The sequence below is a fragment of the Bos indicus x Bos taurus genome, chromosome 3 (assembly GCF_003369695.1).
Source record: "Bos indicus x Bos taurus breed Angus x Brahman F1 hybrid chromosome 3, Bos_hybrid_MaternalHap_v2.0, whole genome shotgun sequence".
Lineage (NCBI taxonomy): Eukaryota > Metazoa > Chordata > Mammalia > Artiodactyla > Bovidae > Bos > Bos indicus x Bos taurus.
Window position 1 is genome coordinate 48,347,688 of NC_040078.1, and position 20,758 is coordinate 48,368,445.

Below are 20,758 nucleotides of genomic sequence, written 5' to 3' on the forward strand. Positions count from 1 at the left end.
AGTTTTTAAATAAATGAAGATTATTTCTTAGAAATGTTACAAGCATTAATATAGTTTTATAAGCTGCAACGGTGTGGGGAGTGAATTAGCCTGACTTCAAATGAAGTTTTCTGAATCTCAAAAAGGCCTGAGTCTGGGAGAAAATTTATATTACTATATTTAATCAGGAATTAGCATCCTTTTGTCAGGTTACAAAACAAAAGACAGATTTTGACTGATTGGAATTTTCATGTAAGTATGTATAGAAACAAATCATAGAAAACTTGAGTTCCGTAAATAGCTTTTTTCCTACTCCAAAAATTTATGTTTTCTATATGCTGGATCTGACTGTTTTTCTTTAGACAGTTCTCTCTGCAGATTCTCAAAGCTTATCTAAAAGAGTCATCTCTGCAGCATTTATCAGGTTAAAATTTATTAACTGAGAAACGCATTTGAAAACGAAGTTTTTAGTTCAGCCTTTACAGTTAAAATCCATCTAACTAAAATAATAAAAGTATTTCTAATAATCAAAAAAGGTGTAAGCATCCTTATATAAAAAGTAACAAAGCACCCCTAATTTAGAAACTCCAGAAATTACTCTGCTAACGGATTTTCCTACCAAACGTAAAACGCTTGGAAATGCTATTTCAGGTCACAATACTTTTACATTCAAATTCAAAATTGTCTTATAGCAGCAAAGACTATATGAGAAACAACTGAACACTGTGCAGATAAGAACAAATCATTTTGAAGAGCTTGCACCATTAAGTTGTTATTAAAATTTTTTCTAATGCTTTCCACTCATGCTCCTTCCTGTATCTTCCCAAGATAAATTATAAACAGGACCATGACTAATCCATTCAAATTCTTACGCTATCAGGGAGAGTTAAATTATCACCTAATGGGGCCTCTAAGGCTAGAACTTGGAACCTGTAGAAAAAGAGTACTGCACTGCTAGATGCATTTTAAAAGTATTACTTAAATTACATTTAAGTCATCAGATAATTACGAACTTTCTTCTCTCTTATATTTATCTGGCATATTTATTGAATTGCACAGTATGCTTTTACAATAAAGTGCTTTTTACGTTGCCGCCTTTGTTCATCCAAAATAAAACTGACAGTTATCCTTTTATAAGCTATTCCGAGAACATTTTCTCTTCTTTGAAGCTGATTGATGCACTACTTTAAATGTTCCTGCAAATATCTTTTCAATTCAAGTTTTTGCATAATGTAATAAGAAGATAAAAGAATTCCATACTTCGACAAGAGACATTACAATGCAAGTAGAGACATTATCAAGGGCATTAACATGCTCCTAATAGCAATAAAACCTTTTAACTGTCTGATGTAGAACATGCTCCCACCAAACCACCACATATTATGGTAATTGGCTCCAATTTCTGACTCTTACATTGTAAAGTTACAAAGAGTTAGGTAGAACTGAAAAACAAATCTAGAGTACTCATCTTGTTAGCATTCCCATTATCAAATGTTTGCATTCTACCTCGAACAAGAACTGGTCTGGTCGGTTGCACCATTCTTCACTGTGTTATCATATTTTTGTATCCTGTCTCATTTTCATTCCTCCTGACTCTGATATAAATACATATTTTTTCCCCAATAAACCTTTTCTAACTCCAAAACATCACAGTAACACAGATACCGTTTTCCTCAGAATTTCAGTGTAATAAATGTGTTCTCCGTGCATGCCTGTGTCACATCTCATTCACTTTACGTGTTCTCTCATCACAGGAAGATACAATGGGGAAAAACAGTCCATGAGGACGCTTTGATTTTTCTTTACAACACACTACTAAATTACATGAGTAGCCTTTCCAACCTGGCCGAGAGGAAATATAATTTCAAACTAAACTTGAGCCCAGATTCTGTTATTAAATAGCAGAGAAAAAAGAGTTCTTGGCATTCTTTCTCTTGGATGGGGAGCAGGGCAATGGGGAATTGACACAAGTCAGTCCTTGGTGATTAACCTGCAGTTTATGCTTGTTTTTCCAGGTGACGTGCCCATCATGCAGGAAGCTTCTCGGAGGCTGTGGCGAGCAGCCTGTCTGCTTTGAGAAGTGCAGATCTATCAGGATCCAGAATCGGGCTCTGAAAAAGCTGTCATTTCATGTCTCTAAAACAGCCTCTGATTTAATGTACAAGATGTCAAGAAGTAAAGGACAATAAAATAAAAGCCAAAAAGGAGAACTATTTCAATTAAGAAGCATTTCTAAACCAATTCTTGGAAATCACATAAAATAAAAGCTGTCAGAATCAATCTGTGTTTAAAGGTTGATTTCTGTGGTGCTTACATGCAACTTGCAAGGCAGGAAAAAAATACAAATTATTAACAGAGAGATCTCACCTTAAAAATTTCATTCTCATGAGATAGATATTTGGGTATTAAACGTTTCTAATAGGTCTGGGGAAAGCATGTGTATGACGAGTGGTGGGATTTGGAAAGAGAAGGCAAGAAACAAATCCTCATATTTAAAAAAAAAAAAAAGTCACAAAGGTAAGCTCCAGTCCTATAAAAACAAGGAGTTTCACACACTTCCAAGAATTAATATTTTGATTGCCAATAATTAAAAGCCTCATATAAGACTCTAGGAATTTCCCTTTTATTGCCATGATTTTTCCAATGGTGTTCAAATGTCCTTTCCAGAGAAAGACAAATATTTCTTCAAGGACTGACCTATCACCCCAGTAATCAAATACCTTAAAGGTGAATTGAGAAAAAAAACTTTATGAAATTTGAGGCAACCTTTAATCTAAGAGTATAATAATATTAAATAAAGATATAAGCATTACCAAAAATAAATAAAATTCTGCCCCACATGACTTCTTGTTATTAAAGAAGCAAATTTTACTCCTATTTGTCTAAAAAATATGCTGTTTAAGAAACATGCATTATAACTTCAACTTACTACTGTCCTTAGGATTTTTATGATGTGATGCTTTTTATTCTACATTTTCTATTAAGAGGGATATTGGACAAGAAACGAATAGATGAATTCACTTGCTATCCCCATCTGATTTGTGTATTTCAGGGATATACCCCTTCAATGGTCTATTTCTGGTTCCTTTGTATAAAAAAGAAATTAAGTTTCTCTGAAGAGAATACTGTAAAGAAGAAAATTCACTCCCTCATCATCAAATTGAGAAGTTCTCTAAAAGTAAGTCTTCCAGAAGCAATAAGAGAAACAGACTAAGTACTGCCTCCAATCATAAGAAGAAAAATTACAAAATCAACTCACTCATGATTTCCTTAATATACTTAAAAGAGATAAAATCCCACTGATGCCTCTAAAAATAAAAATGGAAGAAAGGGCAACTTTATTGATTCCTTATAAACCAACGAACATGTAGCTTATTGATAATACTAAACACCATCTAAGCCTTTAGTGATTTTCATCTGAAAGTCTGCCTCTGAATGAAGGTTTAAATCATCGTATTAATATATTAGGGGGAAAATTATCACGGGAGACACTGGAAATTAATTAAAAAGCCTGCACTCAGTTTGTTTGTGAGAGAAGATAAATATCACACATGGGAAAAGATGCCTGACAACCGCCATAGTTTTCAGATCCAAAATTAGACCCTGACAGCTATGTCTTTGTACGACTCTCCTTGGGGTATGATATGCAGAGATTTAGAATATAAAGATTTCTGAGAGAAGTATTTATTACTGACACTTCCGAAACATTCCATGTGTGGCATCACAAAGCATGCTCCACCTCAGACAGAAATGTCAGGTTTTCTTCCAAGATTTTTTTTTTCCTATTCCTCTTCCCCCATTCCCATCCCTCCCTCCCCATCCAACACCATCCCCCTTCTCCTCCAAAACATGGGTTTTTTTAAGAAGTTCAACAGCAGCCCCTGGTGGAGTTCAGCAGTCGTTTCAGCCTGAGCACAGTTAGAGAAACTCCATCCATCCTGTCAATAAAAAAAAAAGTATATCCATGTGTATATTGCCACATCTGCATGCTCTTACCACAGGTCAGAGATCAGAAAAGACCCCGAATGTACAAATGCTGTGTTTTGTGATGGTAATTTCAGCCAATTTCAGTAGATGGAATTTTGAAAAAAATATATATGTCACAAACAATAAACATCTGTCTCCAATGTCACATTCATTTAATGCATGAAGACCAATAATTAACTGCTTGTGAATAATGCTTACTGCAGAGTGCAAGAAACGAAGAGGCTCCACACATGCTAGCCGGTGATCACCATTTTGTTTGGCTCCTGTTGTGACAGATTAACAAAATAAGCTACACACTTAGCAAAATAAGCTGCACAAAGTGACAATTCTATTCAAATGAAGGAGTTCTCTGGGTCAGAGCTTAGGAAGCACCCAAGACTGGCCCCATCAAAACACAAGCTGGATTTACAAAAGAGCCCAAGAAATGCTCTCCAGAGAGACCACGATATTCCTTTCCCTGCTTAGTTGGCAGCCCAGACCATCATTTAGGGCCCAAGAGGATTGCACAGGCAGGATAAATCCATGCTTCATGAAGGTACCTGGTAGAGAGGCTGAAATCCAGCTACCCTTCCTGTAGAGCCATCTGCCTAGAGCAAAGTCACCTTTTTCTCAGCATAAAGGCATGGCTCAGTTGCTAAAGCCCTGTACCTTTGGGGCTGCATCACAGCAAAGAGATTGCTTTTTCCTAATTCATACAAAGGCGCCATGTCAGTTCCAGGTGGCCCTCATGGCCACCTCATGGCAAGCCGAGGGAAAACTACATCCTGAAGAAGTTTATTTGCGTGGCTGAGATTCTCAAGCACGCCAAGGCTGGGAGACCTGGTAAGCATTCACCCCCCTGAGGCTCATGTTAGGACAAATGAACAACTGAAACTTACCCCAAAAGACCCAAAGGTTTACTTGCATAAATTTATTCAACATCTTTCACCTGTATATTTAGATTTTCTCTTCCTAAACAATGCAGTTTATTAACAGGAAAAAAATAGTATTTTTAAAGCTTAAAATAGCTCTATGATAAATATGGGAATAGAATAAATATTAATTTATACGAAAAATTGATTTTTAAATATTGAAAATACTGTACTTCACGTTAGCCCTTCACTTGTCCATGAGCTTCACTTGGAGCTCTTGACTGATCTCAGGTAAAACTGATCCAGGGAGCTAAAGTGTTGAGATTAGAGATTACCCCAAGATAAGTCATTTCAGCTCAGTACAGTTCAGTCACTCAGTCATGTCTGACTCTTTGCAACCCCGTGGACTGCAGCACACCAGGCTTCCCTGTCCATCACCAACTCCCAGATCTTGCTCAAATTCATGTGCATCGAGCTGGTGATGCCATCTAACCATCTCAACCTCTGTCATCCCCTTCTCCTCCTGCCTTCAATCTTTCCCATCATCCGGGTCTTTTCCAATGAATCAGTTCTTTGCATCAGGTGGCCAAAGTATTGGAGCTTCAGCATCAATCATTCTAACAAATATTCAGGGTTGATTTCCTTTAGGATTAACTGGTTTGATCTCCTTACAGTCCAAGGGACTCTCAAGAGTCTTCTCCAACACACAGTTCGAAGCATCAATTCTTCGGTGCTCAGTTTTCTTTACGGTCCAACTGTCACATCCAAATATGACTACTGGAAAAACGATAGCTTTGACTATACAGACCTTTGTTGGCAAAGTGATGTCTCTGCTTTCTAGGTTTGTCATAGCTTTTCTTCCAAGGAACAAGCATCTTTTAATTTTGTGGCTGCAGTCAATGTCTGCAATGATTTCAGCACCCAAGAAAATGAAATCTGCGACTGTTTCCACTTTTTCCCCATCAATTTGCCATGAAGTGATGGAACCAGATGCCATGATCTTACTTTTTTGAATGTTGAGCTTTAAGCCAGCTTTTTCACTCTCCTCCTTTACCTTCATCAAGAGGCTCTTTTGTTCTTCTTAGTTTTCTGCCATTAATATGGTATCATCTGCATAACATGCAGAGTCCTAAAAGATGCAGTGGGGCACTTGGCTGGTTTCATATAGGAATGGCCTTTGCATGAAGTCTTACAGAAATATTACAAATTAACTACAGAAAAGAGGGTGAGAGGCCAATTATGGAGGAGAATCACTCTGATCCAAGGGGTGAAAGTGTAAAACTCCATAGTATATCTAAAGCACTTGGACAGCTTGGTATTGCCAGAGCATAAAGTGCAAGATGGTGAATGACAGTGTAGAGGTTGCAGAGGAGGATAAAGGCAGCCATGGAGAGACTGTCTGTCCTAAGGAGGTTGGAACAGTCCTATAGGCCATAGGGAACAACGAAAAGACTTAAGGAGTGGTGTAGCTGGGAGATGAATGAAATTGGTCAGGGATTTGTTGTAATTACTCACGAGAAAGAGGATCAGTTCAGTTCAGTCACTCAGCCTTCTTTATAGTCCAAATCTCACACCCATACACTACTTTGGAAAAAACCATAGCTTTCCCTGAATCCTGGAGGTGGAAATGGGGTTGGAGAGGAAAGTGTCAGAAACAGTTAGAGGCCCCAACGAAGGGCAGTGAATGATGTACTGGCTCTGAGCAATGAGAAGGCAGCCAGCATCACTCCCAGGGTTCAGGTGTAGGAGACGCGGACTGAGGTCACCAAGTGAACTAGAGACTCTGGAGCCAGAATAGGTTGAAGAGAGACGATGACAGGCTGAAGAAGTACTTCTCAAAATTTGTCCTCCAATACCCTCCCCTGGCCTCTACACTCTCCTTGTAACATTGATTATTAATATTGCCAGCAAATGTCCCAGCTGGAGAAGACCTCACAGGTTATTAGGTCCACTTGCTTTCAAATTGTGTGCAGTGGGGGTCCTGGAGGCGGCACAGCAGGCAGGGCTCCAGGCTTCCTTCCCTGATCCAACCCAAGAAGTTCCACTTCTGCTGCTGCTACTGCTAAGTCGCTTTAGTCGTGTCCGACTCTGTGCGACCCCATGGACTGCAGCCTACCAGGCTTCTCCGTCCATGGGATTCTCCAGGCAAGAGTACTGGAGTGGGTTGCCATTTCCTTCTCCAGTTCCACTTCTACCTACATGTATGTTAGAATTCTCCAGAAGAGGCAGTTTGAAAAAGAAAGCCACACATTACAAACCATAGACAACATCTTCCTTTTTACAGAGAGGAAAATGAGGCCCTCAGAGGTGAAATAACTTGTCTACAGACACATGTTGGTAGCAGAAGCTGAGCTAATGTATGACACATACCTCAAGTCCATATGTCCCCTATGCTGTGGTTTACTACATGAGTAGTTTTTACTTTTGCGGTGCTGTACAGAGTTGGCATCACAAAACTTATCCCCCACATGCCTTTAGCAGTGTCTTCAGTTTTATTCTATCAGTAAATATTTACTGAGCACCTTCTGCATGCCAAGACTTCTTTTACTGAGATCACCTGTGCATTTTTATTTGGATCCCCAGTTGTAGCTTTGAATTCTTTGGTAGAGTTCTAAGTATCCCCAAATGGTATTCAACTGTGACTGAATGGATCATGACCTGGTATACTAGGGGTTATTTTAGTCCCAAATAAACAGTATTATTATCAGAGGAGTGTGTTTCCTAATTTACTAGAGGATATAGCTAATTTGGGCTTCCCTGTGGCTCAGATGGTAAAGAATCTGCCTGCAATGCAGGAGATCTGGGTTCAATCCCTAGGTCGGGATGATCCCCTGAAGAAGGGAAAGGCTACCCACTCCAGTATTCTTGCCTGGAGAATTCTATGGACAGAGGGACCTAGTGGGCCACAGTCCATGGAGTTACAAAGAGTTGCTATTAGCAATGTAATAGCTAATTTACATTTTTAATCTAATTTTTCTAAATCCACTTATTAAAATCCATGAAGTTCCTAAAGTACAGTAAGGTACTAGTCATACTTTTTAATGAATTACTTTTCGGATGTTACACTGATTTTTCCATACACATTCCAGTGCTCACTGGAAATAATGACCCCAAACTCACAGATACATGAACTAATAACAGGAGAGTTTGCTTTTTAAAAAATGAGAATTCAAGCCAATAAATTTAATAAGCCTTCCTCTCCATCATACTAACTCTGGACCAAAAGGGTGAGACCCCATGGACTGTAACTTCTGTCCATGCAAGTTACATGGACAAGAATACTCCAGAATATTAGAGTGGGTAGCCATTTACTTTTCCAGGGGATCTTCCTGACCCAGGGATTGAACCGAGGTCTCCCACATTGCAGGCAGATTCTTTACCATCTGAGCCACTGGGGAAGACCCAATTCCTAATACAAGGAAAAGCAAATCTTTGTTCAACCAGAGGAATAAATAAATGGAGGTAAATGTTTGCTGAGCGGTTATGGCGGCCTATTGACATTTTTCTCAAAAGGTCTCATCCCATCTTAAAAATCCTGTCCCAGGACTCCTAGAGGAGAGTAGTGAGCAACCCCTCTGTCACGTGTGTGAGTACAGGGAGAAACAGGAGCCAGGAGGGGAACACCCTCCCACTCACGGGCTACCAAAGATAAGATTCACACAGGCCTTTCCAGAAACATCCTATAAGATCTCAGCGGCAGAAAAGAAACCACTGCTCTGTTTCTCCTGCTGAGGAATCCATTCTTCACTTTATCAAACTTCTTAAAATAAGGAAGCAGAGAATCAGTCTTTCTTCAGTTGCCTCTTTATACTTCACCACTGCACCCTAATTGATCTCTCATTTTCTTTTCTACTCCACCCATTTGCAGATAATTTTAAAGGCAGAAACTGGGGACTTCCCTGGTGGTCCAGTGGTTAAGAATCCACCTTCCAATGCAGGAGACATGGGTTTGATCCCCGATGGAGGAAATAAGATCTCACATGCTGAGGGTTAGCTAAGTCCGCACATTCTAGATCCCATGTGCTGCAATGAACTCACCTGCCACAATTCTCCAGGCAAGAATGTGGAGTGGCTTGCCATGCTCTCCTCCAGGGGATCTTCCCAACCCAGAGATAGAGTCCACATCTCTCACCTCTCCTGAGTTGGCAGGCAGATTCTTTACCACTATCACCACTGGGAAGCCCTGAGATCTATCACAACCAAATAAATAAATAATTTTTAAAAATCATAAACTCTGTATACACCAACATACACAAAATCCAGTTAGTGGAGGTGGGTTGCAAGCAACAGAGAAAGGGAAAGAAAAGAGAAAATCCAAGATTATAGCTCCAAGATTTCAACTTGTTACAACCCCATTGCTTTCCAGGTGAAAAATCCAAGTCAAGTTATTTGTGCAAGAGTATCCCATGCCACTGTTCCCCAATAGTGGTATCACTGGGTACAGAACAAACAAAAATGTTTCAAGGATCAAACAAAAGCCTAATTGACTCCCCAGGCTCCCATTTATAGCAGCCTCCTTTCTGCTATAAAGCACGTTCGTGGGTGGACACATTGAATCCAGACAGAGCAAACATTTACCTGTTGACCTCCCACTTCTCATTTGCACAAGTACATCCAGAGTTAACATTCTCCTGAGATAGTCAAGTTTATGGTAGTTTGATCTGGTGTCCTGAAAAATCTCCTTTCACAGCAACTGACTCAACAGAAGTTAATGGGAGCTCACTACACAACAGACCTAGATGGACAGTGCCAAGAACATTCTTTTGCTCCCTTGCTTATCTGCTTACCACCTTGTCACTATGCAGTCATGATGCAGGAACCATATTTCTTCCCCAAATCCAATAAATTCGTCTATTGGCTTTTTCATACAAAGAGGTTTAAAATGGTTTAAATATCTCTTTAAGCCTATCCTGTCTTGTAAATGAACAATATTGGTTCAGTACCTCCATGTTCCTCTGTATTTGGGTGTTCTAGCTTCTTTTTCCCTTTGAATTCCTCTGACTGTCCTCTGGACTGGCCCTGTCTGAATGCAATGACATTTAGTTCCAAATTAATGAAATTCCACATAGTACATGAAGGCTCACTGGGAACATTTAACAAAATGAAGTGCCTTGATGAGCTCTTCAAATTCCTCGGAGTCCAATGACCGAATGTGTCTGGAATGGAGAATTGAGTGTGGCTTATAAACACAAGGTAGAGGAGCACAGAATTTTCTGGCATATCCTTGAAAGCATCTGATGAAATGCTAGTAAAAGATCCGAAACCATTCAGGTGGTTATGAAAATTAGCATAGGCCCACATACCTAGGACTGAAAGAAATTAAGCTGGGTCTAAAACATACCTGACCGCATGAAAAAGCAAATTGTTGAATAAAGATTGGAAAATGTGACCAAGTTTTAAAAGGGAATATTTAATAAATATTTCCCATGGCTCATCTGAGAATTCAATAAATATTAGCTGTTATTACCATTTCTCTTCTTAACATTTCAACTTATTGTTTATTACTGTGATTAAAATATTATACAATACCTCCAACAAGTCTGTGAAAATTTACTTTAATTACCATGTTAGATATAATTGCACTTTTGGAAATAATAATGCATTGTATTTTTTAAAAAATTTTTTATCTTATTCTTGCCTCTTCTATGTCCCAGGCCTTTCATTAAATTTAGTTAGGACAGAGTCAAAAACCAAAGCAAATATTTTGTTAGCTAGTAGCATTCTATTGACACTTGGAAAGTCCTACTGTTATGAGAAATCAGCTGCTAGTAAATCAACCTAAAGATTGTTTGAAATAATCCACCTTTATTCAAAATCATCAGAATGCTTTGGAATACCTGAAAAGTATTTCTCCAAGCAATATATATATAAAAGTAGACTTAGCCACACATCCATTGAACATTAATTTTGTACAAGACATCATGCACATTGCTCTGAGAGAAGTCAGGGAGTACCATGTGGGTCCCTGTCCTCATGGAGCTTGCTGTCATGAAGAGAAGTTCATTTTATTCACAAGGTTTTGATTCCACACTTCTTCCAGATAATTCTGAATAAAGATGAGGAAAGCCATTTTTTTTTTTAACTGTAAGAAACCTTTGGTTAAATCACCATGTCTTATACGATAGCTTAAGAATATATTTTCTTTTGTGCATTTTGATATTTGAGAATAATGAATTCAAAAATTATTAGCAAAAGTAGGTCTGTAATTGATCACGTAGGGAAACTATGCAAAATCCCTTCAAAATTCCCACCAGGAGTAGAAGAGAAGTGGATTCAGATACCGCTCTCTGAAACCTTCCCAAGCTTTCTCCACTGGAATTCTAATTAGTTAAGACCCCTTTAAGCAATTTTAAAGCTGCTTAATTTAAATACAGGAAGTGTTTCCTTGGGCTCTATAATACTTTGGCAGAGCTGATCCTATTTCCTGAGATTAAATAGAAGAAAATTCTTTCCTCAGGAGATTGAACTGCACACAATAAGATCATTCATTAGAATGTTCATATAAATTCAAAATATACCACGGGAAGAGTTAATGTCTTCTTCATGAAAAGTAACAGCCTAGAAATGCTAAGTGGAGCCATCACTGGTTTTACTCTTGAGTTTTGGTCTTTGTGGGTTGCAAGTCCTCCAGGAAGAATTACTGAGGTGATACCTCAAGTTGACAATGAAACCAAATACAGGATAACTAAAAAAAATTTGTCCTTTTTCCCAAATAAAAAATATCTTTCAGTATTATTTGCTTCTTCAAAGTTTTGTTTCTATTAAAAAATAAATAAATAAATAAAGCTGTACCTTCCGTAACTTAATTTACTTCATTTTGTCCCACTTAAGACTTAGCAAAAGGAAAATCTCAGAAACTTCGTACCAAAACCTGCTATTCAAAAGTCCTATTGGTAAAGTGAGTGGGGAAGGCCAAGCTTCTAAAACTTTTTTTTATCATCCAAGAAAACAAAGAGGAGCAGTTTTGAATCTCTTGCCATCTTTCTGTAAATTTACATCACCTCACTAAATTTGATAGCTAAATAGTGTACTGACAGTGTTGTTGAGACTTGTGTGTCAGATTTCAAAATGTTATTGTGGAGGCTTACTTTGATGGCAAGATTTGAGAAGCCTATTTCCCTGCTAAACAAATGTATTATAGAGTGATGGATAACAGAGATTCAAAGGATTACAATGAGAGATCAAGGAGTTCACCTGTAATATCTATTGCATTGACAGCCGACTTTATTGAAGTTTCACAATATTAACGGCCTCTCTGTGAACTGGCTTAGCCAGCTAGGTGATTATCAATTTATCACCAGTCAAAACACAGATTCCTTCATGTACAGTGTCTGTGGCATAATCATGTACCTTTAATCCGATCAAACTGGAAAGAGCCTACTAGAATGATTCTTGTAAAACGAAGGACAAAACATCTAGGAACTTCTCTCTCTAATGAAATTAGTCTAAATTCATTGTTTGATAGAACATTTCTCCTGAATCCTAGATCAAGAATTCACCACACCAAAAGGAAATAAAGTCCAAACTTGAGAGGCAGAATACGGAGAATATTCGGTTCCTTTCAGTTCAGTTCAGTTCAGTCTCTCAGTCGTGTCCGACTCTGCAACCCCATGAATTGCAGCACGCCAGGCCTCCCTGTCCATCACCAACTCCCGCAGTTCATTCAGACTCATGTCCATCAAGTCAGTGATGCCATCCAGCCATCTCATCCTCTGTCGTCCCCTTCTCCTCCTGCCCCCAATACCTCCCAGCATCAGAGTCTTTTCCAATGAGTCAACTCTTTGCATGAGGTAGCCAAAGTATTGGAGTTTCCGCTTTAGCATCAATCCTTCCAATGAACACCCAGGATTGATCTCCTTTAGAATGGACTGGTTAGATCTCCTCGCAGACTCTCAAGAGTCTTCTCCAACACCACAGTTCAAAAGCATAAATTCTTTGGTGCTCAGCTTTCTTCACAGTCCAACTCTCACATCCATACATGACCACAGGAAAAACCATAGCCTTGACTAGATGGACCTTTGTTGGCAAAGTAATGTCTCTGCTTTTTAATATTCTGTCTAAGTTGCTCATAACTTTCTTTTCAGGAGTAAGCGTCTTTTCATTTCATGGCTGCAGTCACTATCTGCAGTGATTTTGGAGCCCAAAAAAATAAAGTCTGACACTGTTTCCACTGTTTCCCCATCTATTTCCCATGAAGTGATGGGACCAGATGCCATGATCTTCGTTTTCTGAATGTTGAATTTAAGCCAACTTTTTCACTCTCCTCTTTCACTTTCATCAAGAGGCTATTTAGTTCCTCTTCACTTTCTGCCATAAGGGTGGTGTCATCTGCATATCTGAGGTTATTGATTTTCTCCCAGCAGTCTTGATTCCAGCTTGTGCTTCCTCCAGTCCAGCATTTCTCATGATGTACTCTGCATACAAGTTAAATAAGCAGGGTGACAATATACAGCCTTGACATACTACTTTCCCTATTTGGAACCAGTCTGTTGTTCCATGTCCACTTCTAACTGTTGCTTCCTGACTTGCATACAGATTTCTCAAGAGGCAGGTCAGGTGGTCTGGTATTCCCATCTCTTTCAGAATTTTCCACAGCTGATTGTGATCCACACAGTCAAAGGCTTTGGCATAGTCAATAAAGCAGAAATAGATGTTTTTCTGGAACTCTCTTCCTTTTTCCATGATCCAGTGGATGTTGGCAATGTGATCTCTTGTTCCTCTGCCTTTTCTAAATCCAGCTTGAAAATCTGGAAGTTCACGGTTCACGTATTGCTGAAGCCTGGCTTGGAGAATTTTGAGCATTACTTTACAAACTTGTGAGATGTGTGCAATTGTGTGGTACTTTGAGCATTCTTTGGCATTGCTTTTCTTTGGGATTGGAATGAAAACTGACCTTTTCCAGTCCTCTGGTCACTGCTGAGTTTTCCAAATTTGCTGGCATATTGAGTGCAGCACTTTCAAGCATCATCTTTCAGGATTCGAAATAGCTCAACTGGAATTCCATCACCTCCACTAACTTTGTTCATTGCAATGCTTTCTAAGGCCCACTTGACTTCACATTCCAGAATGTCTGGCTCTAGGTGAGTGATCACACCATCGTGATTATCTTGGTCATGAAGATCTTTTTTGTACAGTTCTTCTGTGTATTCTTGCCACGTCTTCTTAATATCTTCTGCTTCTGTTAGGTCCATACCATTTCTGTCCTTTATCGAGCCCATGTTCCCTTGGTATCTCTAATTTTCTTGAAGAGATCTCTAGTCTTTCCCATTCTGTTGTTTTCCTCTATTTCTTTGCATTGTTCACTGAGGAAGGCTTTCTTATCTCTCCTTGCTATTCTTTGGAACTCTGAATTCAGATGCTTATATCTTTCCTATTCTCCTTTGCTTTTCACTTCTCTTCTTTTCACAGCTACGTAAGGCCTCCCCAGACAGCCATTTTACTTTTTTGCATTTCTTTTCCATGGGGATGGTCTTGATCCCTGTCTCCTGTACAATGTCACGAACCTCCATCCATAGTTCATCAGGTACTCTATCTATCAGATCTAGTCCCTTAAAGCTATTTCTCATTTCCACTGTATAATCATAAGGAATTTGATTTAGGTCATACCTGAATGGTCTAGTGGTTTTCCCTACTTTCTTCAATTTAAGGTAATCATTTCCTCTTCTTGAACTTTGCTTCCTCTAACCACTCCTCAAGTTCACTTCAGAGACAGGCAGTAAGAAAAACCAATTCTTGGAATACTTGCCCCTTGAAACTCCACCTAACATTATGGGAATTAACTGAATTACATGTAGGAAATTATCTGGGATAACCTTGGACAAATACTGAAGTGCTTGTATTACCTCTTTGACTTTGTTTTCAATATACCAAGACCTTTTAATTCCTCCCCATTTCCTGATCCTATCCTCTAACAAGGTGTAATCTTTATCCTCATATTGAGTTCTACCAGTAGCCACCCAAATCAATATTTGTTAACTGCAGGAACAGAGGGAGATGATTTTGGCCTTAGGCAAAAATTAATAGCTACAAAGCAAACATTTAATGGCCATTTTCTATGTGTTGGTCCCTAATTTAAGTACTTTTCAAGTATTAACTCATTTAATTTTCATAACTGTCCTGTGAGGCAAGTACTGCTATTTTTCCTATGCTATCAACAAGAAAATTAATGAATTGAAATACTAAGTAACTTGCCCAAGATTACCCACCTACAAGTTGAACCCAGGCAGATGAATCTAAAACCTTAAAAATTCTGAAATCCAGACTCTTTATCATCATACAGGAATTGGATTGAATTTTTCTGTTCCTATTCTAGCTGTTTACCATTATATAAAATGTAACTTCTCTAGAGAAGAATAGCATCATCTGCAGCCCCTACAATTTTTCATACAAAATGTCTGGCATTCAGTAAAAACTTACTAGATATACCAAGGAATCAGATCACAGAAAGAAAGAAAATAGAAATAAGGTCATAGGTGACACAAGTATTTGAGTCATAATATAGGGGATTAATATGTTTTTTAAAAAAGATGAAAAGACACTCTTACCAGAGAAATAAAATCCATAAAAAGAGAATTACGCATAAATTCCAGAACTGAAAAATATAATGATCAAAATTAAGAACTCAACAGATGAGTTTAATAGCAAATTAGATAGAAATAAGTAAGATTATTACTGCACGATAGATCCACAGATAATATTCAGACCAAAGGGCCAAAGGGAAAAAAGGAATTAGAGAAAAGAATGAAAGAGACACATGGCAGCTGGCAAATTTCTAAGTGAAACTGGACGTTCAGAAGTACAGAAATAGATGAGAGAGGAAATGGAGGCAAAAGCATTGTTTGAACAGATAATGTCTGAGAACTTTTCAAAATAGATGAATAATATCAAACCCCAAGTGGGATAAAGACATTACCAGTCACATCATAGTAAAACTGCCGAATGACAAAGAATAAGCCATAAGAAGAGCCAGATAAAAAAGCATAGTATCTTCAAAGGAACTACAACAATGATAACTAAGTTCTCAACAGAAACCACAGAAGCAAGAAGAAAATAGAATGACATCTTGAAGTGCTGAAAGAAATTATCAACAACTTAGAAGTCTAAACACAATGAAAATATCCTTCAAACATAAAGGCATCAGAAAAAAATTGTTGTTAGCAGACCCCATATTAAAAGAAATGCTGAAGGGGGTTCTTTAGACAAGAGGAAAATGATCCCAGATGGAATGCAAGAAAATGCAAGAAAAAATGAAGGCCAACAGGAGTTAAATACATGAATGACAATAATAACATGTGGTGAAGTTTAAAGTTTAGTCCCTCAGTCATGTCTGACTCTTTGTGACCCCATGGACTGCGGCAAGCCAGGTTTCCCTGTCCATCACCAACTCCCAGACCTTGCTCAAACTCATGTCCATTGAGTCAGTGATGCCATCAAACCATCTCATCCTCTGTCGTCCCCTTCTCCTCTTGCCTTCAATCTTTCCTAGCATCAGGGACTTTTCCAGTAGTCAGTTCTTCTCATCAGATGGTCAAAATCTCAGAGTTTCAGCTTCAGTATCAGTCCTTCCAATGAATATTCAGGACTGATTTCCTTTAGGATTGACAGATTTGATCTGCTTGTAGTCCAAGGGACTCTCAAGAGTCTTCTCCAGCACCACAGTTCAAAAGCATCAATTTTTCAGTGCTCAGCTTTCTTTATAGTTCAACTCTCACATCTACACATGACTACTAGAAAAAAAACATAGCTTTGACTAGATGGACCTTTGTTGGCAAATAATGTCTCTGCTTTTTAATATGCTGTCTAGGTTGATCATAACTTTCCTTCCAAGGAACAAGCAACTTTCAATTTCTTGCTTGCAGTCACCATCTGCAGTGATTTTGAACCCCAAGAAAATGAAGTCTCTCACTGTTTCCATTTTTCCCATCTATTTGCCATGAAGTTATGGGACCAGATGCCATGATCTTAGTTTTCGGAATGCTGAGTTTTAAGCCAACATTTTCACTCTTCTCTTTCACCTTCATCAGGAGTCTCTTGAGTTCTTTGCTTTCTGCCATAAGGATGGTATATCTGAGGTTATTGATATTTCTCCCGGAAATCTTCATTCCAGCTTCTGCTTCATCCAGCCCAGCATTGCACATAGGTACTCTGCATAGCAGTTAAATAAGCAGGGTTCCAAATGAGAACCATTTGGAACAACAACCAGCCTGTTGTTCCATGTTTACTTCTAACTGTTGCTTCCTGACCCGCATACAGATTTCTCAGGAGGCAGGTCAGGTGGTCTGGTAGTCCCATCTCTTGAAGAATTTTCCACAGTTTGTTGTGATCCACAGAGTCAAAGGCTTTGGCATTTTCAATAAAGCAGAAGCAGATTTTTTCTGGAACTCTCTTGCTTTTTTGATGATCCAACAGATGTCAGCAATTTGATCTCTGGTTCCACTGCCTTTTCTAAATTCAGCTTGAACATCCAAAAGTTCATGGTTCAGGTACTTTTGAAGCCTCATTTGGAGAATTTTAATCATTACTTTGCTAGCATGTGAGATGAGTGCAATTGTGTGGTAGTTTGAAAATTCTTTGGCATTTCCTTTCTTTGGGATTGAAATGAAAACTGACCTTTTCCAGTCCTATGGCCACTGCTGAGTTTTCCCAATTTGCTGGCATATTAAGTGCAGCACTTTAACAGCATCATCTTTTAGCATTTGAAATAGCTCAACTGGAAATCCATCACCTCCACTAGCTTTGTTCATAGTGATACTTCCTAAGGCCCACTTGACTTTGCATTCCAGGATGTCTGGCTCTAGATGAGTGATCACACTATCATGGTTATATGGGTCATGAAGATCTTTTTTGTATAGTTCTTCTGTGTATTCTTGCCACCTCTTCTTAATATCTTCTGCTTCTGTTAGGTCCATACCATTTCTGTCCTTTATTGAGCCCATCTTTGCATGAAATATTCCCTTGGTATCTCTAATTTTCTTGAAGAGATCTCTAGTCTTTCCCATTCTATTGTCTTCCTCTATTTCTTTGCATTGATCACTGAGGAATGCTTTCTTATTTCTCCTTGCTATTCTTCAGAACTCTGCATTTGAATGGGTATATCTTTTCTTTTCTCCTTTGCCTTTCACTTCTCTTCTTTTCATAGCTCTTTGTAAGACCTTCTCAGACAACCATTTTGCCTTTTTCCATTTCTTTTTCTTGTAGGTGGTCTTGATCCCTGCCTCCTGTACAATGTCACGAGCCTCCGTCCATAGTTCTTCAGGCACTCTATCTGTCAGAGCTAATCCTTTGAATCTATTTATCACTTCCACCATATAATCATAAGGGATTTGATTTAGGTCATACCTGAATGTTCTAGTGGTTTTCCTTGCTTTGTTCAGTTTAAGTCTGAAGTTTAAATACATGTATAATTAAAATATATGACAGCAGTAATTCAAACAGCAGAAAAGGAAAAATAGATATAATGTGTTCTTAAATCCTAGGAAGTGGTAAAACTATTAATTTATATTAGACTGTATTAGGTAAAGGATTGGAGAAAGACATGGAAACCCACTACAGTGTTCTTACCTGGAGAATCCCATGGACAGAGGAGCCTGGTGGGCTACAGTCCATAGGGTCGCAAAGGGTCAGACACGACTAAAGTGACTTAGCACATATGCATGCAGGTAAAGGATGTTGTTGTATCCAGTAAATATAATTCCAAATATATCAGTAATTACATTAAATATACATGGACTAAATACTTCAAATAAAAGACAGGGTGTATCTAACTAGATTCAAAAGATAAAATTTTAATTTTATGTAGCCTAAACAAGGACACCTTAAATATAATGATACAGAAACATTGACACTAAAACAGTAGAGACATATCATGTAAATACCACTATTAAAGAGAAAAAAAAAGGACATTTTTACCTGATACTTAAAAATTAATATACTAGATATGGAAATGAAAAACTGATAAAAGTAAACAATGATTCAGAAATGCTTATAATAATGAGAAACTAATTTTAAAAACAAGGGTGATTAACAAAAAAAATTCCACATAGAAGTATGAGAGTGGATTGCTGCTGCTGCTGCCAAGTCACTTCAGTCGTGTCCGACTCTGTGCGACCCCATAGACAGCAGCCCACCAAGGCTTCCCGTCCCTGGGATTCTCCAGGCAAGAACACTGGAGTGGGTTGCCATTTCCTTCTCCAATGCATGAAAGTGAAAAGTGAAAGTGAAGTCGCTCAGTCATGTCCGACTCTTAGGGACCCCATGGACTGCAGCCCGTCAGGCTCCTCCATCCATGGGATTTTCCAGGCAAGAGTACTGGAGTGGCGTGCCATTGCCTTCTCCAATGAGAGTGGACTAGGGAGCAAAATAAATGAGGAGATTAAGGGGATTCTGTATCTTTAAGCTCAGTTCAGTCGCTCAGTCGTGTCCAACTCTGAATCGCAGCACACCAGGCCTCCCTGTCCATCACCAACTCCCGGAGTTCACTCAGACTCACGTCCATCGAGTCAGTGATGCCATCCAGCCATCTCATCCTCTGGCATCCCCTTCTCCTCCTACCCCCAATCCCTCCCAGCATCAGAGTCTTTTCCAATGAGTCAACTCTTCACATGAGGTGGCCAAAGTACTGGAGTTTCAGCTTTAGCATCATTCCGTCCAAAGAAATCCCATCTACTTCAGAATGGACTGGTTGGACCTCCTTGCAGAGAGTCTTCTCCAACACCACAGTTCAAAAGCATCAATTCTTCGGCATTCAGCTTTCTTCACAGTCCAACTCTCACATCCATACATGACTACTGGAAAAGCCATAGCCTTGACTAGATGACCTTTGTTGGCAAGGTAATATATCTGCTTTTGAATATGCTATCTAGGTTGGTCATAAGCGTCTTTTAATTTCATGGCTGCAATCACCGTCTGCAGTGATTTTGGAGCCAGTGACACTGTTTCCCCATCTAGTTCCAATGAAGTGATGGGACCGGATGCCATGATCTTCGTTTTCTGAATGTTGAGCTTTAAGCCAACTTTTTCACTCTCCTCTTTCACCTTCATCAAGAGGCTTTTGAGTTCCTCTTCACTTTCTGCCATAAGGGTGGTGTCATCTGCATATCTGAGGTTATTGATATTTCTCCCAGCAATCTTGATTCCAGCTTGTGCTTCTTCCAGCCCAGTGTTTCTCATGGTGTACTCTGCATATAAGTTAAATAAGCCGGGTGACAACATACAGCCTTGACGTACTCCTTTTCCTATTTGGAACCAGTCTGTTGTTCATGCTTATTTTTCTCTTATTCTTTAAACTGTACACATAGGTGATACATGATCTCTCTTTGTATGTATGTTTTATTTTACAATAAAATCACTTTTTAAATAGTAAAAAAAATTTAATTTACCAGAAAGATGTGACAATTTTAAATTCATCTTCTCTCATTAAGTAAAGCAAAGATTGACCCAACTAAAAGCAGAATGAGTCCAACATTATAGTAGGAGACTTTAATAAATTTTTCTCAGTTACTCATCGAATAATCAGACTAAATGATATATTAACAAACTTTCCTTAATTAACATATGTAAAATTCAGCTTCTAATGTATTAAAGGGACATAAGACATTTACAAAAATTGTCTGTATGCTGGGTCATAAAATAAGTCCCCAAGTCCCCCAAAATTCAAAATATTGAAACCATTAACATATTCTCTGACCCCAGTAGAATTAAGTTAGAAATCAACGAGAAAATAACAAGGACATCCACCAAACATTTGGAAATCAATTAAAGAAGAAATCAAAATGTAAATTAGAAAATATTTTGAACTAAATAATAATGAAGATATGACCTTTCAAAAGCTGTAAATACAGGTTCAGCTGTGCTTAGTGGGAACATCAGTGTCACTTGTTACATTGAGTATTAGGGAAAATGACTGAGAAGCAGCACAGTAGGAGCCTCTTGGGGGCTGGTAA